Source organism: Eschrichtius robustus, chromosome 17 (genome assembly GCF_028021215.1).
Source record: "Eschrichtius robustus isolate mEscRob2 chromosome 17, mEscRob2.pri, whole genome shotgun sequence".
NCBI lineage: Eukaryota > Metazoa > Chordata > Mammalia > Artiodactyla > Eschrichtiidae > Eschrichtius > Eschrichtius robustus.
The window spans coordinates 24,045,206-24,072,025 of NC_090840.1; the positions used below are offsets into that span (position 1 = coordinate 24,045,206).

The window sequence follows — 26,820 nt, forward strand, 5'->3', positions numbered from 1 at the left end:
AACCAGGGATTGAACACGTGCCCCCTGCAATGGAAGTGCAGAGTCCTAACCACTGGACTTCCAGGGAAGTCCCCGAAGGAGAATTTTTTTTTTTTTTTTAAAGAACGTCACTTTTTAAAATTAATTAATTAATTTATTTTTGGCTGTGTCGGGTCTTTGTTTCTGTGCGAGGGCTTTCTCCAGTTGCGGCGAGCAGGGGCCACTCTTCATCACGGTGTGCGGGCCTCTCACTATCGTGACCTCTCCTGTTGTGGAGCACAGGCTCCAGACGCGCAGGCTCAGTAGTTGTGGCTCATGGGCCTAGTTGCTCCACGGCATGTGGGATCTTCCCAGACCAGGGCTTGAACCCGTGTCCCCTGCATTAGCAGGCAGATTCTCAACCACTGCGCCACCAGGGAAGCCCCCAAAGGAGAATTTTTTGAAAAAACATTTTTGCTATTAGGTTTGTTGACATTTAGTCAGGAGCGAGAGCTTTTCAATCTAACTGTTGACCTGGTCCTCTGAGCTGACTCACAAACAGGTTAGCCACTAGGAGGAATCTTCCAAGGGCTGGTGAGGGGCATGGGGGCTTGTCTCCTCCTCTGTGGCAGAGAAAGAACCTTCAGCATGACTCTTTTCCATCATTTTGTCTCCTCAGGAAGTTTTCTAGAAGTAAAATCGTAAGGTTACCACCATTTTGAGGTCTACAGTGGGCCAAACTGCCCTAGACCCTGTACATAAGTTTTTCGATCCATTCTTTGTATCAACTTTCTGAGGTGAAAAATATCCCCGTTTTACTTGTAAGTGATACATTCAGGCCTCACCAGTCTTTGATTATAAATAGGGTTGTGGTTTTATTTATTTATTTTATTTTTGGCTGTGTTGGGTCTTCGTTTCTGTGCAAGGGCTTCCTCTAGTTGCGGCAAGCGTGGGCCACTCTTCATCGCGGTGCGCGGGCCTCTCACTATCGTGGCCTCTCTTGTTGCGGAGCACAGGCTCCAGACGCGCAGGCTCAGTAATTGTGGCTCACGGGCCTAGTTTCTCCGTGTCATGTGGGATCTTCCCAGACCAGGGCTCGAACCCGTGTCCCCTGCATTGGCAGGCAGACTCTCAACCACTGCGCCACCAGGGAAGCCCAGGGTTGCGGTTTTAAATGGTCAAGTTAGGACACTTTGAAGTCCCTGTGACTGAGGACAAGAAATGACCTGTCCCAGTAACTGGCGAGCATCTTAGGTGAGCGTCTTGGCCCTGGAGCAGCTCCTGCTCCTCCACTTCAGCTCCTTGTAAAGTCGCCAACCCAGGCCCCTGCTACCGCCGCCTGGGCCCCAGAGGAGCCTGAGTGGGGAGAAGACAGGAGAAGAAGGAAGGAAAGAAAGGGTCCCCTTCACTGAACTTTCATGTGTGTCAGGTGACATGCTATGTGCTCTGCTCACATTACCCATTTGTCCTCACAACAACCCTCTGAAATAAATCCTATTATTATCTCCATTTTATGGGGTGAAGGAAGAAAGGGGATCTCTGAGAGGCTAGAGAACACGTTCGGCTAGCAGGTGGCAGGCAGCTGTCACACGTGTAGGTTTGTCTCCTCCCATGAACTCTAACTGCTGGGCTAGAGCTAGAATTATGAGATTGCCACTAGATTATAGTAATAGATTTACTGCCAAGTTCGTGCTCTTAAAAGTAAATACATGTTTTATTTAATTCTTCCACAGAATAGAAAAGCCCATACAAATCCTATTCAGCATGACTGTCTTAGGCTCCTCTGGCTACTGTAACAAAATATTACAGACTGAGCGGCTTAAAGTACAGACTTTTATTTCTCACGGTTCTGGAGGCTGGGAAGTCCAAGATCGAGGTGCTGGCCCATTTGGTCCCTCATGAAGGCCTACTTCCTGAATCATAGATAGCTGTCTTCTCTCTGTGTCCTCCTATGGCAGAGAGAGAAAGAGAGAGAGAGAGGTGGTGGGGAGCTCTCTTTTTCTCTTCGTATAAGGACACTAATCCCATCGTAAAGGCTTCACCCTCATGACCTAATGACCTCCCAAAGGCCCCACTTCCAAGTACCATTGCTTTGCAGGGGGGTGGTGGTTAGGGGTTCAACATATAAATTTTTGGAGGACACATTCAGTCCGTAACAACAATGAATATAGAAAACTATTTAATAAGAGATGTGTGTGTCTTCTTTCACATCAGAACTATCTGTCCTGTATGTTCTTACATATGGGTATGCTATTACATACCTTAAATATTACAGAAATGAATTTGTTCTAGGGTGATCATATGCCATGGTCTCCCCAGTAAAGTCTGGGTTTACGCCTGTTGTCCTGGTGGAGTTATTATAACACCTCCTTTTACTGTCAAAAATGTCCTAGTCTGGGTAATAAATTACATGATCACCACTCTTAGTACCAATATTTCAAAAACATATTTGTAGCTTGGAAAGTTTTGCTAATTTTTGAAGCTGCATGATAGGTGTGTAGGGGTTTAACTTCCATAATAAAAAATCTGAAATATACATATTTATAGTTAAGTTTTTTTCTAGTTATGGTTTAAACAAATATGGAGTAATAACTTATTTGTGTTCAAGTGGTTATCTCTCTCTCAAATATGAAAACATTATCACTGGGGCAATAACTTAGAGTTCTCTTTTCATGTATAGAAGTGTGTTCTTGAAGAATTGTTGTAACTGAAAAGCATGCAAACTGAACTAGTATAATTGAAAGGTTTTGAATGACCTAGGAGTATTTGTTACATTAAAAGACTAGAGGGAATCCTGTCACTCAAAAGAATCTTTTTGTAAAAGGATCATTAATGTCCTTATTTTCCTTCTGCAAACAAATATATTTCATACAGCCCAAGGGGGAACATGGTTTACACAGTTTTCTCAACTGTAAAACAAGAAAAATACTACTACTTACCTAGAAAGTTGTTGTGAGGGTGAATTCTTAAATTTCATGTGAAGAATACAGCTCCCTGCTTGGCACAGAGTAAGAACTCGATAGATGTTACTATTTGTATCAGCTATTGCCAACATTTTTCTTTATAGAGAAGTGATGTATTGTATCAAGTAAAGTGTTAAATGACAGCAGCAACAAAACACTCTTGGAACTCCTTACTGTTTATTACCCTACTGATTTTTTGTAATTGAAAACAGAGAGTGAACATATTTAATGTGCCCCAGTGGGCAATGTTGGAGTAAAAATTATATCAAAAAGATAGTTAGGGGACTTCCCTGTTGGCGCAGTGGTTAAGAATCCGCCCGCCAATGCAGGAGACACGGGTTCGAGCCCTGGTCCGGGAAGATCCCACATGCCACGGAGCAACTAAGCCCATGCGCCACAACTACTGAGCCCACGCGCCTAGAGCCCGTGCTCTGCAACAAGAGAAGCAACCGCAGTGAGAAGCCCGCTCACCGCAACGAAGAGTAGCCCCCGCTCGCCGCAATTAGAGAAAGCCTGCGTGCAGCAACAAAGACCCAACGCAGCCAAAAGTAAAAATTAATAAATTAATTTAAAAAAAAGATAGTTAAACGAATTTTACAGTCTCCCATTAATCCATGCAGCCAGCCAGCTAGTCATGAACTATTTACTGGATGTCCAGCAAGTGCAAGCCAGGACCTGCGCTACTGGGTGTGGCAAAGCGTGTGACCTGCGGACAGGTGACGCTGGAGCACCGAACAGTCACCATGTTAGTTTGTTTAGTTTGGTGGAATTAAGAAATCCTGGTTCAATTGTAAATCTTCTCAGTAATCAATACTATACCTTTCCACCCTGGCCAGAGAGTTATTTTCCACAGGCTTTAGCAAGGAGCAAAGATGTCTCTGATGTGCTTTTCACTTGTACATTTTCTATGCCTGGAGGCTTAATACAGTCTATGAAAAATCGTTCTTTCATTCTTTTCATTCTCTCTCAAAGCTTCAAGCCTCAGGGCCTTTGAAATAAATCAATACTGAATTCATTGACTTGGGCATTCCAACAGAACAAAGGGAACTTCAGAGACTAGACAAAGCATTAAAAACATTTGGAGTTTTTTTTTCCCCAAAGTGCCCACTTTTTTCTGATTGGAATAGCAACAGTTAACAGTATTCTCGCAGCAGGATTGCCATTGCTTTGCTTGCAAACAAACTAAAAACCTTGTCAATCTTCCCCTTCCCAAATTCATTTTCTAAATAACAAAGTTAGCGCGTCACCATTTAAACAATAACCACTCATTTTAAAAAGAGAGTGTAATGATAAAATGCATAATTTTATATAGGCTGCTTTCACCCTACTTTATGAATAGTTTTCAAACAATATATGTACTCAAGTATATTTCAAGTAAAATAACGTCTTTGTAATTAAAATACTTAATAAGTTTTCCTGAGTATGCAAAACAAGCACTTTCACCTATTTCTGGAAAGCTTACGGCATTGCAGAAAGCAAAATCAGGAGACAATAAGCATACACCGGTGGTATTATAGATTCAATAGCTTTGGGCTGCTAAATATTCTCTTTGGGTTTCCAGATCAATAAAGAGCAGGAAGCTGTGGCTTCTATTAGCATGTTTCCAGTTGTAAGACAGAGAGACCAATTCAAACCAGTTAACAATAACTAGAACTGGTTAACAATAACTAATTTAAAGATAGGGCAGCCTGAATTTAGCAGCTCTGTGATATCAGAAGAACCCAGTTAGGGAGACAACCAAAATGTCACACTTTTTCCTTTACACACTCATTTCTTTTCTAGACTCTTACTGTCATAATATATACAATCCCGCGGTGATACATTTGGCTAGTACTGAGGCTACCAATAGATAGTATGATTCCAACAAACCCTCAAACACTGTAGCCTCAAAAATCTCACTAACCTACCATTCTTTAGAATAATATTGACTTCACAATACCTTGTTTAAAGATATTCTGCATAGGGGCTTCCCTGGGCTTCCCTGGTGGCGCAGTGGTTGGGAATCTGCCTGCCAATGCAGGGGACACGGGTTCGAGCCCTGGTCTGGGAGGACCCCACGTGCCGTGGAGCAACTAGGCCCGTGAGCCACAACTACTGAGCCTGCGCGTCTGGAGCCTGTGCTCCGCAACGGGAGAGGCCGCGACAGTGAGAGGCCCGCGCACCGCGATGAAGAGTGGCCCCCGCTTGCCGCAACTAGAGAAAGCCCTCGCACAGAAACGAAGACCGAACACGGCCATACATACATACATACATAAAAAGAATGTAAGCAGACAAGAATCTCATTAAAATATTAAAAAAAACACACCTAATTAAAAAAAAAAAAGATATTCTGCATAGTAATGGGAGCCAAGAATTTGTTATCAGAGGATTACTGCTACTACCCTGCATAATTATGAGACTTACAGCAACCTATTAATCCTGATGATTTTCAGTTTCCTAATCTGTAAAATGGAGCTTACAAATAATGTGCTCCTAGACTTTATGGAGAGTATCTAACAAAACCCCACAGCAAACGTGTTACTGAACGATAATGCCTTAGGAGCCTTCCTTCAATGTCTGCAGCAAGCCATTCATTTACCTCTTGCCTGTGGCTGCTTTGGTGCTACTTTGGCAGGGTAGCTGCGACAGAGAGGATAGACCTCTCGAACCTAAAATATTTAATCATATGATACTGCTTATATGTGGAATCTGAAAAAAAAAAAGATATAAATGAACTTACAAAACAGAAATAGACCCACAGACATAGAAAACAAACCAACGGGGAAAGCGGGGGGAGGGATAAATTAGGAGGATGGGATTAACATATACACACTACTATATATAAAACAGATAACCAACAAGGACTTACCGTATAGCACAGGGAACTATACTCAATATTTTGTAATAACCTATAAGGGGAAAGAATCTGAAAAATAATAGATATATATGTATGTATAACTGAATCACTGTGCTGTACACCTGAAATTACCATGACGTTGTAAATCAACTATGCTTCAATTTTTTTTAAAAAAAGCCTAAAATATTTACTATCTGCCCTTTATGGAAAAAGTTTGCCAAGCCCCGAGATGGAGAAGGAAGGCTTTAATACCAGAGATGTAACTTCACAAGGAGTCTTGTTTTTCTGGATGATTTCTGGATCATGGGAAATAAGAAGAACAATTTAGGATCATGCATATTTTTATCCAAGAAGTGTCTGCCAGAGTCCCAACAAGAAACCGATGGCCTCAGGTAACTTGAGGAGGGTTTATTTACAAAGGTGTGAATTTAGGAGCTGGGGCTCACCACTGGAAAGGGTAAGGAGAGGGAATATCTGCCAGGATCACAGAGAATAGGACTCTGTACAGTTAGTGGCCCCAAGAAAAATGGGGATTTCCTGTTGAGGGTTACAGCCAACTCAGTGAGACCTCTTGGGGAGGGAGGAAGGGGGATAAATACCCTGACTTAGCTTGCTTTCCTCTTCCTTCATTTTTCTTACTGGGACTCCTCACTGGCTGAACCCAACCAGAGTGACAGAGGACTTTAGAACAGATCATTGAATCCATACTATACAGGCTCCTGGCAGAGAGCAGAGTGGAGACATGCACTTTAACGAAACTTTTTACCCATGCATTTTAATTTCATCATTTCATATAATCATATAAAACTATACAATCATAATTTTATATCACTTAACTTCCACATTTTAACCTTTTATCTAATTGGTTTCCAGCATCATTGTCATTCTAAATGTTTCAACTTTACTTGATTTTATTTTTTAATATAAATTTTTTTCAGATTAAAAAATTTGTGGTTAATATAAAAATAAAAATTTTACTGAAATGTATAATATAGAAAGCCATCATCCCCAAATCCCCTCAGCAGGGATAATCACGATGAATAACTGATGTATATTCATCTAGATTTGGGCGCATATATACATATACATAAAAGATATTTTATTGATATTAGTAGTAAGATAAATGGTACTTGACTTTATACACCATTTTTAAACTTTCCCCTTTATTCAGTTAATAAGTCCTGGGAAATAAAACAGGATATCAAAAAGATATCTGGGAGTTCCCTGGTGGCCTAGTGGTTAGGATTCCAGGCTTTCATTGCCATGGCCTGGGTTTAATCCCTGGTCAGGGAACTGAGACCCCACAAGCTGCATAGCTCGGCTAAAGAAGAAAAAAAAAAAGATATCTGCACTCGCATGTTTATTGCAGCATTATTCACAATAGCCAAGACATGGAAACAACCTAAATGTCCCTCAGTGGATGAATGGATAACGATACCGTGATATATTTATTGGAATGGAATACTATTCAGCCATGAAAAAGAAGGAAATCCTGCCATTTGCAACAACATGGACAGACCTTGAAGGTATTATGCTAAGTGAAATAAGTCAGAGAGAGAAAGACAAACACTGTATAATGTCACTTATATGTGAGAATCTAAAGAAGCTAAACTTGTAGAAACAGAGTAGAATGGTAGATACCAGGAGCTGGGGGTAGAGGAATTGGAGAGATGTTGGTCAAAGGTTATAAACTCACAATTAAAAGATGAGTAAGTTCTGGAGATCTAATGCCCAGCCTTGTGATTATAGTCAACAATACTGCGTATATACTTCAAAGTTGCTAAGAGACTAGACCTTAAATGTTCTCACTATGAAAAAGAAGTGATGTGACGTGGTAGAGGTGTTAGCTAAAGCTATGGTGGTAATCATATTGCAATACATAAAAGTATCAAATCAACAAATCGTATACTTTAAACTAGCACAATGTTATATGTCACTTATACCTCAATAACAAATATATTTTGAAAACTTTTCATGCATTCATTCAAATATTATATATAATATGAATACAAATGTATACTAAGATATTTGTATTAATATTAATGGGGCTTGACTGTACATATTATTTTTTTAATTTTTATTTTATATTGGAGTATAGTTGATTAACAGTGTTGTGTTAGTTTCAGGTATACAGCAAAGTGATTCAGTTATACATATACATGTATCTTCTTTTTCAAATTCTTTTCCCATTCAGGTTATTACAGAGTATTGAGCAGAGCTCCCTGTGCTATACAGTAGATCCTTGTTGGTTATCTATTTTAAATATAGCAGTGTTGTGCATATCATTTTGAAGCTTGCTTTTTCTTTCAGTTAAATATGTATCTTAAGAAAATTTCCAGCATTTATTCATTCATTCATCCAAAAAATATTAACACCTATTATGTGGCAGGCTTTGTTCTAGGTGCTAAAGAGGCAGCAGTGAAATAGATGATGTCCCTAACCTCAATGTAAGTGAGTAGAAGGGGAAAAAAGAGAGCAAACAATTAAATAAATAAGTTGTAAGTAAAGGGGTACCTGGAAAGTGGGTAGAGATAACAAGAGAAGTTTTATTCTTGGTTGGTCATGAGGGAATCTCCTCAAGAAGATGAACAAGAGCAGATAACTAAAGAATAAGAAGGTCAGACCACATGATGATCTGGAGAAGTGCTTTCCAGGTAGAGGGAAGAGCAGGTGCTCAGTTCCAGGGATGGGAGCAAACTTGGCTTGTTCAAGGAACCCAGAGAAGACCAGTTGGGGTTGGGATGGAGCTAGCAGGAAGGGAGAGTGGTGGCTGGTATGAGAGGTCCTTAGTGTCCTGGTAAGAGGTTTGCAATTTATTCTAAGTGCAACAGAAAGCCATGAAAGATTTAAGCAGGGATGTGATATGAATTTATCTAAGATTCTACAAGATCAATCTAGCTGCTAAGTAGCTAATGGACTGTTTGGAGGGCAAGAACAAAAGCAGAGTGACCAGGTAGGAATCCATTTCTGAGAAAAGCTGTGACTCACTGAGGTTCTAGGAATATAGAGAGGAGTGCTCAGATTCAGGGTGTATATTGAACAGAGAATTCATGGGATATGCTGATGGATTGAATGGGGCAGAAGGGCGATGGTGACGGAGACAAAAATCAAGAACAACTCTAGGCTTTTGGCAGGAGTCATCCCTATCATTTGTACATTTATCTTTATACATTTATGTGACTTACGGAAGGATAAATTCTGAGAAGTATTTTTCTTGGTCAAAAGTTATGACCAGTTTAAATTTTATTAGATATTGGAACATTCCCTCTCCAAATATTTTTCTTTTTTTTTTTTAGCTGCACCGTGTGGCATGTGGGATCTTAGTTCCCTGACCAGGGATCAAAACCATGCCCCCTGCAGTGGAAGTATGGATTCTTAACCACTGGACCGCCAGGCAAGTCCTAATATTTCATTTTTTTTAATTCCTAAAGTTGGAAATATTAGCTCTAACCATCTAACTTCCTGTCTTTTTAGTCCCTTATAGGTCCTGTTTTAGACATTATCGATTTTATCTATTTAATTTCTTTCCCCTCTTTTATACTGCTTCATTCCCCTTTTGTTTTTCCTATATTCCTTTATGATGACTCATCCTTGTACTGTCTGGGCAGAATCTGGGCCTGGAGGAGCATGAACCATGGAGGGTTTACATTGTAAACAGGAAACTCTCTCCCAGCTGCTCAGGCACCTGCTCCCTTGGCCTCCTGTGAAAGCAAATTCCCAGGGCAGTTAGCAAGTCTCTCTCCAAAGAATTTGTTCTGAGGGGACTTCGCAAACTCCAGGGTTAAGTCTCTCCAGGGCCATAAATTCCACAGTGAGAATAACACGGTTGATGTGCTTAAAAAGTATTACTTATCAACAAGTTACGTGATTTGGTGTTTACATTTTAAAAATCTCTTAGGGCTTCCCTGGTGGCGCAGTGGTTGGGAATCTGCCTGCCAATGCAGGGGACACGGGTTCGAGCCCTGGTCTGGGAGGACCCCGCATGCCGCGGAGCAACTAGGCCCGTGAGCCACAACTACTGAGCCTGCGCGTCTGGAGCCTGTGCTCCGCAACAAGAGAGGCCGCGATAGTGAGAGGCCCGCGCACCGCGATGAAGAGTGGCCCCCGCTTGCCGCAACTGGAGAAAGCCCTCGCACAGAAACGAAGACCCAACACAGCCAAAAAAAAAAAAAAAATCTCTTAAGGGGGAATTCCCTGGTGGTCCAGTTGTTAGGACTCAGTGCTTTCACTGCCATGGCCCGGGTTCAATCCCTGGTTGGGGAACTAAGATCCCACAAGACACTTGCCAAGGCCAAAAAAAAGTCTCTTGTGGTAAAACCCATGGACTCCAGTTGTATTTTAGGCCAACTGTCAATATTAAACCACAAGACAGAAGGTGGTGATGGCATGGGGGAGGGACGTTCAGGTAGTGGCCTGGGTTTGGTCAGGAAGTAGGTGGTGGTAAACCTCAGAGACTCTGAAAGGAGGTGGCACAGAAGTTTAGCAGCCAAGTTATTGGTACCATTTCTAAACCCGCTGTTTAGGGGGAGGTGGTTCAGACCTCTTGTCCTGCTCTGGTTGCTGCTGATGGTATTTATGCTAATTCCTTGCAGACCACAGTGGTCCCTTTCCTCCACGTCAACCTCTGTGAAAGATCCTCCACACTGGCCTGAGCTCTGCCACCACCCTGACGCCCCACACCACTGTCTACTTCCCTGTCCCAGGGTCTGCCAGGCCACACACGTGCTGCTGGCTGAGCAGGGCCAGAGCTGGAAGGAGGAGGTGGTGACCAAGGAGACTCAGCTGCAGTGCCCACTCAAGGCCTCCTAACTGTACGGGCAGCTCCCCAAGTTCCAGAATGGAGACCTCACCCTGTACCAGTCCAATGCCATCCTGCTCCCTGAGGCTGTGTGGGAAGGACCAGCGGGAGGCAGCCCTGGTGGACGTGGGCAACTACATCGTGGAGGCCCTCCCCTGCCAATACGCCACCCTGATTTACACCAACCCCGAGGTGGGCAAGGAGGACGATGGGAAGGCACTGCCCGGGTACCTGAAGCCTTTTGAGCCCTGCTGTCCCAGGACCAGAGAAGCCCGACCGCATTATGGGCAAGCAGATCTCCTTCACAGGCTACAAGCTGCTGGACTGGCTGTGGACTCACCAGGTCCTGGCCCCGCCACGCTGCCTTTCCACCACGCACAGCAAATACACCGCCCCATTCAACAGGAAGCAGTGAGGGCTTGTGGCACTCTCTGCAGAGGAAGAAAGGGAGCTGCCTGCTTCCCTTTCCCCAGGACCAATCAAACTTCCAAGAGGTTCTCCACACTGAAACCAGCTTTCAGATGCACTTGAAGAATCTTTTCCTTAGGGCTCAAGCTGGCCACCAGGTCATCCCAAACCAAGTTTGTTCCACATGTGGCCCCTCTCAGACCCAGAACCAATAACAAGTCCCTTTTCCCCTCCGGACTATGGTACAGAAGACAGCGCACCTGTCCTGCCTCCTCCTATCCTAATGGTAAGTTATCCCTCCAGGATTTTATCATCCTTTTCCAGCTCTCTGCCTAGCCTGGTCTAGATTTCTTTTCAAAACTTTGGCCCTCAAAGATAAAGTGTGTGTGGGTGTATGTGTGTGTGTGTGTGTGTCTGTGTTTATAAGGGCGCAGCAGGACTTTCTCAAATGTGGGTCTTTGATCACAAACATTGTTATACTATTTGCCATCACCTGGGGAATAGATATTATTGGATTATTTGAGATTTGAGTTTTCTTGGCCTGGGCGTTTGACTTTGGGTTTCACATCATGTGCTCCAGTTAGAGAACCATTCGTTGATTCTTATGTGGAACTGGAACTACACTATGATTGTGAGATTTGGGATCAAAGAAGGGAGCTTCTTGAGGAGGTCCTAAGACTTCCCAATGAGTTAATGAAGAAATGTGTTTTCTCCCTCCTTCCCTTTCTCCTAATTCCTTATTTTTAAAGCCAGTTGTGAATAGACTGATAGGAGTTTTAGATGAGCTGGTGGCCTGCCTCTAAAGAGACCAGAAAGACTGGTGTCCTTTTATTACAAATACTACCTTGAAGTAGGAGTACCCTGAACAGATAACTGGCCTACCGGGTAATTGTGCCCAGAGAGGAGCACTTGTTCTTGCTCTCCGTTGTCTCAATTTTTATTGCTTCACTTTTAACTGGTTTATAAATACAGTAACTATTTATTTATTTATTTATTTATTTATTTATTTATTTATTTATTTATTTATTTATTTATTTATTTATTTATTTATTTATTTATTTATTTATTTATTTATTTATTTATTTATGGCTGTGTTGGGTCTTCATTTCTGTGCCAGGGCTTTCTCCAGTTGCAGCGAACGGGGGCCACTCTTCATTGTGGTGCGCGGGCCCCTCACTATCGCGGCCTCTCCTGTTGCAGAGCACAGGCTCCAGACGCGCAGGCTCAGTAATTGTGGCGCACGGGCCCAGCCGCTCCGCGGCACGTGGGATCTTCCCAGACCAGGGCTCGAACCCGTGTCGCCTGCATTGGCAGGCCGATTCTCAACCACTGTGCCACCAGGGAAGGCCAGTAACAATTTCTTGTAACAAGTTTCCTCATTTATCTATCTTGGAGTCCATTTTGTAGGGAGTTGATGGTGAAAGAAATGCCAGCAAGTACCATTACTCAGTGCAGGGTATTGGATGAATAGGCTTACTGAAAACGATTTGTTTTTGCTGTTGACAAGGAGGTTTGGATACAGCGGCTTTAAAAATTGCCCAGGCTAAAAATATGGGGTAGAACTCTGGGGACTGGCTGCTTATTCTTTTGTGCAATGGATGTGGTTTGGCCTCGTAAGACCTGATTCCCTAGTCAGCCTTCACAAAGGGACATAACTCTATCTTCAGACTATCTCCTGGCAAAATCAAGCCTCAGTAGAGCAGATACTTGCCGGTATCTGTAGGGCAGGCACCAGCTCATTATCTCCCAGTGGCTGAGAGCATCAGTTTTCTCGTTATGGGTACTTGAAGGAAATACAGTCCCTTCACTCTTATCAGAGTCTGAAATCTATGCCCGGGACTTCCCTGGTGGCCCAGTGGTTAAGAATCCGCCTGCCAATGCAGGGGACACGGGTTCGAGCCCTGGTCCGGGAAGATCTCACATGCCGTGGAGCAACTAAGCCCGTGTGCCACAACTACTGAGCCTGCGCCCTAGAGACCATGAGCCACAACTACTGAAGCCCACGTGCCTAGAGCCCATGCTCCGCAACAAGAGCAGCCGCCGCAGTGAGAAGCCTGCACACCACAACGAGGAGAAGCTCCCGCTCACCACCACTAGAGAAAGCCCGCATGCAGCAACGGAGACCCAACGCAGCCATAAATAAATAAATAAATAAATTTATTAAAAACAAATAACATAAAATAAAGTCTATGCCTGGACCAAGCCAGACCAAAAGAGAGCGAAGCCCCAGCAGGTCCACTGACATAGGGCATTCGAGGCTGTTACACAGGAGATCCCGAACCCAGATTTGATGTCAGTGGGGCTTTCCAGAGAAAGTGATGTGTAACGCAAGACCTGGAAGATAAGTAGGCATAGTAGCAGGCAAAGAAAGCTGATGTAAAAGAAAGCCAAGAGATGAGAGAGAGAGCACAGCACGTTGAAGGAACTGAGAGCACCAGTTCAGTGTGCCTGGCGCACAGAGCATAAGGGAGGACGTGGCAAAAGGTCAGCCAGGCTGGCAGGAGCCAGATTATGCAGAAACGTGAAAACTGTTAAAAGGTCTGAACTTTGTCCTCACAGCAACAGGAAGCCACTGAAAAGTTTTATGCAAAGGAGGTGACAAGCTGAGATGTACCTTTGTGAGAAATCACTCTGGTTGCACTGCAGTGATGGAGGGCATGACTGGAAACAGGAAGCTGGGGGACCACTTGGGGAACGGTCCTGGTAGGAGACGTCAGCAGATGGGGAGAAGCCGTTCTGTCTATCACCAGGCATGCCACCTGGGTGTCACAAAACTCCTACAGTCACACCCTCTCTCTTGGTTTTCATATTCCCCGGTTGCACCTGCTTTTTTTTTTTTTTAAAGGATCACTCAGAGTGGCCTTAAAAAAAAACAACAAAGCACAGTACTCAGAGACCACACAAGTTACAGGCAACTTAATTTTTTTGTTGGGAGATTTTTGAGAAATAAAATATTCTCCTCTCTCATTTTATTTTAGTTTATTTTATTTTTCAAATTTTATTTATTTATTTTTTATTTTTGGCTGCGTTGGGCCTTCGTTGCTGCATGCGGGCTTTCTCTAGTTGTGGCGAGTGGGGGCTACTCTTCGATGCAGTGCACGTGCTTCTCATTGCGGTGGCTTCTCTTGTTGCGGAGCATAGGCTCTAGGCACGGCGGGCTTCAGTAGTTGTGGCACATGGCTTAGTTGCTCTGTGGCATGTGGGATCTTCCCGGACCAGGGATTGAACCCCTGTCCCCCTGCATTGGCAGGCAGATTCTTAACCACTGTGCCACGAGGGAAGTCCCTCATTTTCTTTTTTTTAAAATTGGCTCGCCTTTATTCAATATCTGCAACATACTCAAAATATAGACAAGTTCCATATTATGAGAAATTAGGAGCCATCTTTGATTCCTGTCTCTCTTTTATCCCTCATATCTAAAGAATCACCAGGTCCTGTTAGACTCTGTTTTGGAAGTTTCTCACAGTCATTCCACTTTTTTTTTTTTTTTTGGCCACCATCATCACCTTTCATTTCAAAAGCCCCCTAACTGGTTTTCCTTTCTTTGGTGTTGCACCCACCTATCCCCTGCCTACTCTACAGCCAGAGGGATTCTTGTGCGTGTAAAATGATCATGCCTCCATGGCTCCCATCAATCTTTCAGTGCCCACAATGACTCCTCATTGTCTTTGAGATAAAAAGCAGGCCCGATCTTGCCTTTTTACTCTACTCAAATTTTACCTCTCTTTTCTTGCACTCTCTACTACAGCTTTTCTGAACTTTGTTCCGTCTTTTTACAGCCATGCCTTGACCCCAGGGTTCACAAAAGCTATTCCTTGGAATGGCTTAGAATGCGGTATATTCTCTCTTCTTCTGGTTATCTCTCATTCCTTCCCCCAGCGTTCAGTCTGACCCTTGTTTCCTCAGTCAGTCTTGCACAATTACCAGATTTGGCTAAGACTCCCTGTTATGTTTTTGTAAGTATCTATAATTCTCCTACCTTAATCTCCACCATACATTGTTGTGTTGTGGTCGTTGTTGTTGTTTTTGGGCCGCACTGCGAGGCATGCAGGATCTTAGTTCCTGACCAGGGATCGAACCCAGGCCCCGGCAGTGAAAGCTCCAAGTCCTACCCACTGAACCACCAGGGAATTCTCCATCATATATTGTTAATTCTTCTTTAAACACATCTCTCTCCTGGCTGAGCATTCTTGTCTTGTTCCCTTCACATATTCCCTGGTATACAGAAGATAAAAAACATGCTTCAAATTAAAATGAATTATGAAACCAACCTGAAAAAGAATTAAGTTGGAGAGCCCACACTTCCCAATTCCAAAACTTACTACAAAGTAATGATAATTAAGACTGTGTGGTAGTGACATAGGGATAGACATACAGTTCAAAGGAATACAGTTGAGAGTCCAGAAATAAACCCATCAATTGATTTTTTTGACAAGGGTGCTAGACTATTCAATGGGCAAAATAGTCTTTTCAACAAATGGGGTTAACACAAGAAGATATCCACACACAAAAGAATGAATTTAAAACTTCTGCCTCACATTGTAAATAAAAATTCACTAAAATAGATCAAAGATCTAAATACAAGAGCTAAAACTATAACACTCTTAGAAGAAAATATAAGAGTAAATCCTTATGACCTTGGATTTGGCAATGATTTCTTATATGACACCAAAAGCAAGCAACAAAAGAAAAAATAATAATTAGGACTTCTTAAAAACTAAACACTTTTTGCTTCAAAAGACACTATCCAGAAAGTAAAAAGATGACCCACAAAATGGGAGAAGATTTTTCCAAATTGTATTTCTGATAAGAGATTTGTATCTAGAATATATATATTTTAAAACTTCTTATAACTCTATAGTAAAAAAGACAACCCAGTTGAAAACTGGGCAAAGTATCTGAAAACACATTTCCCCAAAGAAGATATGAAAATGGCTAATAAGCACATGGAAAGATGCTCACTGTCATTAGTGTCAGAGAAATGCAAATCAAAACCATAATGAAATACCATTTCACACCCACTAGGATGGCTATAATTAAAAAGACAGATAAGTGCTGGTGAGGATGTGGAGAAATCAACACCCTCATACACTGCTGGTGGGAATGTAAAGTTGTGGAGACACTTTGCAAAACAGCCTGACAGTTCCTCAAAAAAGTTTAACATAGAGTTATCATATGATCCAGCAATTCCACTCCAATAGAAATGAAAATATACAACCTCACAAAAACTTGTGCATGAATGTTCATAACAGCATTATTCCTAATAGCCAAGACACAACACAAATATCCATTAACTGATAAACACAAACAAAATTGGTATATCCATATAATGAAATATTATTTGGCCATAAAAAGAAATGAAGCTCTGATTAATACCACAATGTAAATGACCCTTGAAAACATTACACAAAGTGCTAAGTGAAAGAAGCCAGTCACAAAAGACCACATATTATACGATCCCATTTACACGAAATTTCCATAATATGCAAATCTGTAGAAACAGAAATTAGATTAGTGTTTGCCTGGGGCTGGGAGAAATGGGCGGATCAGAGAGCAATGGCTAAAGGGCAGAGAGTTTCTTTGGGGATGATAAAAATATTCTAAAGTTGGTTGCGGTGATGGTTGCACAACTTCATGAATATAGTAAAAACCATTGAAATGTTCACTTTAAATGTGTGAATTGTGTAGTATGTGAATTATATCTCAGTAAAGCTGGTACAAAATATGAATTATAAGTGGGAAAATGAAAATAACTTATGGAAAGGAGGTTGAAAGAGGTCAGAGGGAAAAGGGGAAAAGACAGGAAAGAATGAGAAAGAGGAAGAAAAGTGCAAGAAATGAAAAGTCAGGAGTGAAAGGAAAATAACACCAAGAGGCAAGTTGGAAAAAAGAGAACAGGAAAGTACTTGGAAGAAAATAATTGAACAGAAGGGAGAGAAATTAATTTAGCTTTTAAAGCCCTGATGGGGAGTTCCCTGGTGGCGCAGTGGTTAAGAATCTGCCTACCAATGCAGAGGACACGGGTTCGAGCCCTGGTCTGGGAAGATCCCACATACTGCGGAGCAACTAAGCCCGTGCGCCACAACTACTGAGCCTTAGCTCTAGAGCCCGCATGCCACAACCACTGAAGCCGGTGTGCTTAGAGCCCATGCTCCGCAACAAGAGAAGCCACCGCAATGAGAAGCCCGCGCACCGCAATGAAGAGTAGCCCCCGCTCACTGCAACTAGAGAAAGCCAGTGCGCAGCAACGAAGACCCAACGCAGCCAAAAATAAATGAATAAAATAAATAAATTTTAAAAAAAATTATAAAAAAAAAGAAATGTAAATGAATACATTTACAGATAAACCCAAACTGATACAGTTTATTGTCAGCAGATCCGCACTGAAAAAATGCTGAAAGAAGTTCTTTAGCCCAAAGGGAATTGACATCAAACATAAACTCCACCTACAGGGAGAAAAGAATGAAGAATATGGGAAAGTGTTAGTGGGTGGGTAAATGTGCCCTCCTGTTTACTCTTTCCTGCCCATTCACCAACCCTTTGATATATGCACACACACATATACACATATACCCATATACAAACATATTCCTCTCTTAATTTCTATAGAAGACATGAATGAATATTCTACAGCATTTTTATAATTTACCCTGTTGATGAACAGTTTGATTATTTAAAGTTTGGGGCCATTATGAAAAAAACTATTAACATTCTTATACAAGTCTTTGTGAAGACTTTTTTTTTCAATTCTCCTGGATAAATACATAAGAGCAAGGTGTTGGGTTGTGTAAGTGTATGTTGAACTTTATTAGAAACTGCCAAAGTGTTTTCCAATATGTCTGTACTATTTGCAAAGCATGAGAGCTCCAGGCACTCCGCATCCTCCGCCAAACTTGGTATCATCAACCTTTTTAGCTACACCAGTGTGTGCGCAGTGGCATTTCATTTCGGTTTTAATTTGCATTTCCCAAACATGCAAATACTAAGTACACTAAACACCTTTTCATATGCTTGTTGACTTACTTGTTATCCATATATTGCCTTTGGTGGAGTGTCTATTCAAATCTGCCGATTTATTATCAAGGTTTTTTGTTTGTTTTTATTGAGCTCTAAGCACTCTTTATATTCTGCGTTCAAATTCTCTATTATACATATGTTTTGCAAAGATTTTCTCCCAGCTTTGGCTTACCTTTTAATTTTTCATCAGTGACTTTTGAAGAGCAAAAGTTTTTATTTTGATGAAATTCAAATTATCAACTTTTTCTTTTTGCTTTATGCTTTTCTTATTTAAGAAATTCTTGCCTTACCCAATGTTGCTGAGATTTTCTCTTATACTTTTATCTAAAAAGTCTTAGAATTTTTGCTTTACATGGAGGTCTATGACCCATTTCAGGTTAGTTTTTAGCACATGGTATGAAATAAAGATTGAGGTTCATTTTTTTAAAAATTAATTAATTTATTTATTTTTGGCTGTGTTGGGTCTTCGTTGAGGTGCACAGGCTTCTCACTGCAGTGGCTTCTCTTGTTGCAGAGCATGGGCTCTGGGGACGTGGGCTTCAGTAGTTGTGGCACATACGCTCAGTAGTTGTGGTGCATGGGCTTAGTTGCTCTGCAGCATGTGGGATCTTCCCGGACCAGGGTTTGAACCCGTGTCCCCTGCACTGGCACGCGGATTCTTAACCACTGCACCACCAGGGAAGTCCCACATGTCTAAAATTTTAATTTCGTTTTAAAACATGAAAATAATGATGTGTCTCTTTCTGAACCACTGGAGTTGAAATTTTATACATGGATGAGTTCCACTGACTTCACATGCTTAATTGCTCATTAAGATGGTTACCCTAGCAACTGCTACATCAAATAATAGCTTTTACAATTCTGACATGCAGAGAACCTTCTTAAAGTAACTCAATAGCATTAAGTAAAAAGTGATACATTTACAAGCTATTAAGATGTTTATATATCAAATAAAAACTGCCTATCAAGTATGAAATTCTCAAAACTGTAGACATGAAATGAACAACATATAATTATCCTTTATTACAGCTGAGTGGGCTTCGCTTATGAATTGTGGTACAATATCCAGATTTTTTATCTGACCTTTTCTGAACAACAGGCAAAAGGATTCTGGTGACATAAATGTCCAAATTAAACTTCTATAGCTATGCTCTCAATGCAACAAATCCATTTCAATAAACATTTATTTTACCAATACACTGCTAGAATTTTGAGATATAAAACTGAGTAAAACATCATCCAGCACCTTGAGAAGTTTGCAGTCAGGTAGGAACCAGTCACTTATTCATTTGTTCATTCATTCATTCACTCAACAAATATTATAAAGCACCTGTATTGTGCCAGGTAATTTTCTAACAGATGGGGGTAGGGAGGGATACACAATGAATGAAACAAACAAAAATCTCTGTCCTGATGGAAATTTGCACTATAATGGAAAAAACAGGTTATAAAAAGGGCTACTGAGAAAAACAAAGCAGAGGAGGGGAATAGAGGTGTTGGGGGTGGGGAGTAAGGCCCAGCTATAATTTTTTTCTTGGATCACAGGAAACCTTAATTAATATATTTAAAACAGATGTGCTGGACTCCATTTAAATGATCCCAGTTTCGTTGACCACATTTAAAGCATGATGGTAGGTCTAGTCTACTATGGTAGGTCTATGTCTTCTTCCTTCCTCAATGTGTTGACCTTGGCCATATCAGAGTAGCAGAGCTTCTTCACAGCTCGCTGGATCTGCCTTTGACAACCACAGTGAGCACATGTGTTGTTGTTCTCCATTTCTCTATGACCCACTCGGAAATCAGGGGGAACCTAAGGGTGGCCCAGTGGTCAAGCTTATTCTTCCTGGATGCACTCTTCTGAAGGTACATGCCCTGCCTTCAGAGTTTCAGTGTCCTGAGCCACAGGAAGACGGGAGATGTACGGATCTTTTTCTTCTTTAATATGTTGACCTCTTTCTGCGTGGCCTTCTTCGCTTGTAAACCTTCTCTTTTGCTTCAGTTTTGGAATAGGCTTCTTCTTTCCTTTCTGAATCACCTTAGAAAGGGACAGTTGTGAGAATTCCCTGGTGGTCCAGTGGTTAAGACTCCACGCTCCCAATGCAGGGGGCCGGGGTTTGATCCCTGGTCGGGGAACTAGATGCCGCATGCCGCAACTAAGACCCAGCACAGTGAAATAAATAAATATTTTTAACAAAAGGACAGTTGTCATTTCTAGTAAGGTAGTCAAGGAAGGCTTCTAGAGAATGTACTATTTAAACAAAGAGTTGAGGAAGTGAGAGAGCTAGGCATGCAAATATATGGGGCAAGTGCAAAGGCCCTGGGGTAGGAGTGTGCCTGGTGTGTTAAAGGCAGGTGAGGCAGACGTAAAAACACACTGCTGTAAACAGTACTTGTGGTAAAAAGTACTCCCAAGAAAGGAATGCTTAAATTTTACTTTGTATAACTAACCCATAAAAAGTACTTTTACTTTAAGGATCTCAAATAGATTTGTAAACAGTGACTACTTAACCAAGATGATAATAAGTAGACATGTTTATTATGTCTGCTTCATCCATCTGGGAGAGAGAAGATAAAGAAGAAAAGTTTGGCGATATGAATAAGAGGATGAACGTGGAAACTATTTTGCCTGAGTTAAAAATCCCAACTTTGCTCTGGGCAAGTTACTTAACTTCTCTTCCCACAGTTTCCTACTTTAAGATGGAGATAATAATATACCTCTGTTACAGGATGGTTACGGAGATTAAATAAGGTAATACATAGACGCTACTACGTGCCTCTGAAACTTTAAATTGCAGCTTCTGAGTCAGTAGGTCTGGGGTGCCCCTGAGATTCTGCATGTCTAACAAGCTCCTGGTGCTGTTGCTGGTTCACAGACCACGCTATTATATCAAGGTTGTAAAGCATTTAGAACAGTGCCTGGCACACAGAATGCACTGAATAAATTTAGCTCTTATTACGCTTTCACACAGTTGACTTGGCAGGGAGACTAGATTAAAAAGCCAACAATTTTCCTCCTTCTCTATCAGATGTTTCCTGACAATACTGCATCTTTGAATAGAATTCGATTGCATTATGAGTTCACATGATGAATGTGCCTACAGATAATATGGTTTTCACTTTTAAAATCCATCCACAGCAGCACTCGGCACTCTCTTTGGATTTATGGTTTTAGGCTATATCAAAATTCTCAATACCTTGTGCATAGTAGGCATTCAATAAATACTTATTGGATGAAAGCAAGGTCCAGACTGTCTAAATAAATCATTCCTCTAAGAATTAACAGTGCTCTTGGGGTTTGGTTTTATTTTAATACAGTGGCACGTGTGCCAAATCATTGTTTCAAGAATGTGGCAATTGTGTTCCAAAAACCGAAGTATGTTTTTCTAGTCTGATTGCATTAGATTCTAATGCAGTGCAGACTCTAACCGAACTACTTCCTTCTTCCTTTGCCCTTCAGCAATGGAGTCTCTAACCCAAACTTTACATGCTCACAGCGCCCTCTACTGTTCAGGAACAAGTCTGTGCCCCCAATTCCAATCCCTAGAATTCAAAATCAGACTACTGTATTCACTTAACACAGGAAGGTAGTTTGCATCTGCCTTTAAAGAAGAGAGGGTGGCCGGCTAGTAGCTGAACATGCCAGGAGGAGCTGGTCTCTAGGGGGGCTGCTGGGTCGCTCCCACGTGAAACCGACCAGGATCTCCGGAGAGAAGAAAAAACCTGGTTACGGTTTGTTGCCCCTTCCTTCCCTCAAGAGCACTAACTTGCTCTACTAACCTCCTTTTTTCCATGCTAACCTGACCGTCACCCTTCATCCTCCTCCTCCTTAGGGTTAATTGCGTTGTCAGTCCTTTCCACCTGCCCCTTATTCCACCTGCCCAACCTTGGTTCTCCTTTGGAGAAATCTGGGAAAACAAGTCCTTGGGTTAAAGCTCCTCGCCCTCTAAGCTCGAACAACTCTCCCTTCACTGTGATTAGATCCTCTCCTTTGTAGCATCATGTTAACTTTTTTTGCAGTGCTTTTTAGAATATTCACAGAGTTGTGCAACCATCACCATAATCTAATTTCAGAACATTTTCATCATCTCAAAAAGAAATTCCATACCCATTAGCAATCACTCCCATTTCTCCCACCCCACTTCAGCCCTAGGCAACCATCAATCTACTTGCTGTCTATAAATTCGACTATTCTAGACATTTCATAGAAATGGAATCATACAATTTGTGGTCCCTTATGAATGACTTGTCTCACTAACTTGCTTTCAAGTTGTAGCATATATCAGTACTTAATTCCTTTTCATTGCTGGATTATATTCCATTGCATGGATATACCATATTTTACTTGTCCATTCACCAGTTTATGGACATTTGAGTTGCTTCCACTTTTTAGCTATAATAATGCCGCTATGCATATACAAATTTTTGTGTGGACATATATTTTCATTTCTCCTGGGTAGATACCTAGGAATGGAATTACTGGGTCTTATGGTAATTCTATGCTTAACATCTTGAGGGACTGCCAGCCTGTTCACATCCCTTTACCTTTAGGGGGAACTTCATGACCCACCCCCCACCTAAGAATGAAGAAAGATTAATAAGGAGGAAAATATTGTTATTCTGATGACCGCTGAATAGCATATTACCAGAATTATGATCAGTAGGTTTCTAACATGCGAATGAGTCAGACTTGATTCTTCAAGAGCAAACGCCCAGGTCTTGACCCAGAGAATTATTCCTTTATACTATTAACCTTTTGAGACTCTCTGACCTTTTCTTTCTTGACAGTTCTAAATGTGACCACCAGCAGAAATGTTTTCACATTCCTCTGAAGCACAGGTTTCTGACCTACGTCTTAGAGTTAGTCCCACTCCGACTTTTATGATTTCTGAGGCTTCTTAGAAGCTGGCAGAGCAGTCATCCCTCTCAGATGATTTGTGAAGTTTAGTTTTTGAAGGCCATAATATTCAATTACTCAAACTATTAAGTATCTCTTGAGCATTTACTCCTCAGGCGGGAAAGCGAGGACAACAGAAGAGAAATGACAGAGTTCCTCTCCTGGATGAGTTTATAGTCCAGTTGGGGAAGCAAATAAAATTACAACTCAAAATATAACACAAGTGTCCAAATATCTTTAGCAACTCATGCCTATAGAGCAGTGACAGCCAAGCATTTCCAAGTCATGGCAAATACGGATTATGATAATATCTCCATGGACAGTGGGATAAACAAAGGAGCCTGCTGAGTAGAAGCCCCTGGCCTGGGACCTCCAGCACCTCCCGCCCCCCAGCCTCCCTGAAGTGGGTCAATACCTCCACTCACTTCTAACCCATTGGCTTATACCAGTGTGACCGCATACTTGTGGGAAACTCTTGCCCACAGGATCAATTGCAACATTTTTTATGCTTGGTCTTCAAGGCCCTCAGCAAACTGGTCTTAATTTACCTTTCCAACTATTTCTCCTATGAGCCCTCAATATCTAACAGTGTGGTTAGCTTACGGTCCTCAGCGTACCCTGGGGACACTCCCTAGAATGCGTTCCTCTCCAAAATGAGGTAGATATTGATTGACTGATTCTCACCCCTACATAATTCATGCCAACCACTCAGGAGCTCCTCATCCCTTCAAGTCCCCACCAGTTCCCGTGTCCTTTAAGAGATCTTCCTCGACGCCTCCAGCCCACAGGGATCGCTTCTTTCTGTGCTCGCCCGTGTCTCTTAGTATTTGACCTACATGTTTGACTTGTAGACTTGTGACAATACACTGCTTCAAAGTTATTACATTGTCAAACATATAGCTGTGCTTGGCCCAGCTGGGGCCTAGACGGGCTCCTTCGGGGTGGATGGGCTGCTCCCAACTGGGTATACCCTCGGGAACCCTGGTTTGGAAAAGCATGAATGAAGTAAAGCCGGCCCAGAAGGGGGCTTATGCCTTGCTACCACATTGTCATACAATCTGCTTTCCATCTATTACCTAGTGCTTTAGTTCTTAGATATTTCTAGGCCTCTCAGAATCCTTAAGCAAAAACAAAAACACGACCTTGAAGGAACAGTATAAATTGAGACTACTTTGGACTGAACCAGGGCATAAGGTGACCCTTTAAATCCACTGAAGGGGCAGACCACAGATTAACAGGCCCTTCCACCAGCTCTGCAGAGCCTGACACAAAGAGGACGAAGGGGAGGGAGGAGGAGGAAAAGGAGGAAGAGGAGAAGGCAGAAGTGTACAGTGCAATCAGCCTAAGACGCATCCCTGAGTTCACAGGCCTCATTCCTCTTCTTCGGAGCTCGGTTTCTGCGCGGGACACTAAAATATCCCTGCGGATGTAATGAGAAAATGGAAACCATATTTGCCAGAACTGCTTTCAGAGAGCGCCCTGGGGGTGTTGGAAGGAATTCCTTCATAAACTGCTTGGGGAGGGGCGGGGTGGGAGTGAGGCCCTCATGGGACAAGCTTAAGAAACGACAAATTATCACCAAGCTGCCTTCGAAAAATATCCCCAGACTGCAAGGCTTTGTTTTCCCGGGAGGCGTAGGGAAGCTTGCCCTCCAAGGAGGGTGCGGTCACGGCCCCCAGAAAGGCTCCTTCTCGGTCCTTCCTAACACCCAGCATCAAATCTATAAGTGTCCGGGTGCCTAAAGATTAACCTGCCTTGTGCCCAGGTCGCCGTTCGGCGAACGGGATCGTTGTCGTCTGTATCCGACCTCCTGCTTCCAGTCCTCGCCGCGGGCTCTGCTTAATGCCCTGGAGGCGCTCCTGGGTTCCAGGCACCGAGGAGCGAGTGTGGGGGTGACGCGGTGGCAACCGCAGCGCCCCCGCGCGGCACTCAGCGGAAGGCCCGGCCGCGCAGCCGCGGAAGCCTCTCCCGCTCCGGGCCCAGCTCGCCCGCCGCCTGGGGTCTCCGCCGGCTCGTCCCACCTGCCGCAGGCGGCCCGGCTCTTCTGCTCCGTCCCGCTGTGTGCGGGGTTCTGCCCAGGCTGCGGCGGGCGGTCAGGTAATGCCGGAGATTCTCCAGCATCACTCCTTGCAGAGACCTACCGTAGTGAGCTCTGGTCTCAGATGCCTTCTGGATCACTTCCCTCTTTCTTCCATCAAGGTTTTTAGGTGGGAGTGAGTCTTAAAGACACTACTGTGTCCAGTCAAAGGAAGCTTCAGCTAAGGATGGGGAGAAAATAAAGCAAAAACACAGACAGGAAAAAAAAAAAAATCTGGCATTAAAAATCAACATTAGGGCTTCCCTGGTGGCTCAGTGGTTAAGAATCCGCCTGCCAGTGCAGGAGACACGGGTTCCAGCCCTGGTCCCGGAAGATTCCCACATGCTACGGAGCAACTAAGCCCGCAAGCCGCAACTACTGAGCCCGCGTGCCACAACTACTAAAGCCCGTGCGCCTAGAGGACATGCTCTGCAACAAGAGAAGCCACCACAATGAGAAGCCCGCGCACCGCAATGAAGAGTAGCCCCCGCTCGCTGCAACTAGAGAAAGCCTGCGCGCAGCAACGAAGACCCAATGCAGACAAAAACAAAAAACAAACAAACAAAAAACAACATTAAACAGCAACTCATCCTTCATAAGATGACAGGATTCCTTCCAAGGCTCACGTTTGTCAGTTGTCAGTAAGGCCAGGGAGTGTAGTGGAGGTGGACAGACAGAGGAAATCAAAGAGAGAGACTACATGTCCATTAAATACCAATTCTTTGTATATAGGATTGTTTTATATCTGTACATCCATTCCAATAAACCTTAAAACACCTGAATGGGCTTAGATTTGATTTCTGAAAGTCGTACTTTAAATTTGAATATGGATGTATAAAAATTACTATCCTCTCATGATCATCTTTTCCCCAAGACTTTTTCCCTTCTTCAATTACAGATTTTTTCCCTCGTTTTCTATTTTTTTGTGTGTGCCTGCTACAATTTACTATTTACTATGTCCTTGTTAAAGGATACCCTTTTCTTCTAGAACCCAGAGGTCTTCAAATTATATTTTGATTTCTTTCAGTTCCTCCTTCACTTAAGTTGCTATCTACATCTTTGGATTTGGTACCTCTCATCTTTATTTGCAAATCAGTACCGCAAACTCTTTGTCCGCTTTGCACATCCCTGAATTTCCACCAAAGTGTTGGCCATAATTAGATACTCTCATTGAAGAGAAAGTAAAGTGTGTGATCTAAATTGTTTTCGCTGCGTTTTTGACTCTTAAAGCCTGGAAACCAAGATGTTTGTATTCCACTTAAAAACCGTTTGACTCTCTCCCTGGCTCTCTTGGGTCATACAGATCTGACTTCACCTCTGTCCATGTCACCTCATAATTTATGATAATCAGAAAAAGGACCCGTAGAAGTGTCCCTATTCCTAATGAGCTGGGGAGCACGCTTTGCCTGAGCTGAAATTAACATCACTTCAGTAGAAAATCAGAGTGAAATGCAAAGGGAAGACAGGATCTTAAAAATATGCCTTTGCTGTCGAAATTCAGACAGTAATGTATCGACAGATGGAGAGCCACGGGCGTCAGTGAGAGGAGAATTAGTCAAAATCACTGCTGTGCAAGGGGCTGGAACATAAACTGCAGCCTTTCACATTGGGGATTTAAACAATGAACAATCTTTACAGACTGGTGTATTTTGTTTTCTCTGATTAACATCTAATTAAATGTCTATTCCATTGCACATCTAATTTTTCAATTTTCTCAGAATTTCCCAAAAACCATATAGCTGCTTATACCAAATAAATCTAAGCATTGATTCAGATTATACATATATATGCCTATGCTTTACATATTCCACTATTTAGGATGCAAGGATGATTTTGAAAAGGAGCTTGTAAGCAAAGTGTATAAACTGA

The 26,820-nt window shown here is 42.4% G+C and overlaps 1 long non-coding RNA gene and 1 pseudogene across 2 annotated transcripts; one reads left to right on the forward strand and one right to left on the reverse strand.

The window, feature by feature from the left end:
- The first annotated feature begins 3,555 nt into the window (after nucleotides 1-3,555).
- On the forward strand, nucleotides 3,556-10,970 carry LOC137751022 (glutathione S-transferase P pseudogene; annotated as a pseudogene).
- Nucleotides 10,971-13,935: 2,965 nt separating this feature from the next.
- Nucleotides 13,936-24,746, reverse strand: LOC137751395 (uncharacterized). Of its 2 annotated transcripts, none has more exons than XR_011070782.1 (3): nucleotides 24,629-24,746; nucleotides 14,943-15,178; nucleotides 13,936-14,301 (listed from the first exon to the last, which is right to left on the reverse strand). It is a non-coding gene; the product is annotated as an uncharacterized lncRNA (long non-coding RNA). The 2 variants fall into 2 exon arrangements; XR_011070781.1 differs by having other exon boundaries at nucleotides 13,937-14,291.
- Nucleotides 24,747-26,820: the final 2,074 nt, after the last annotated feature.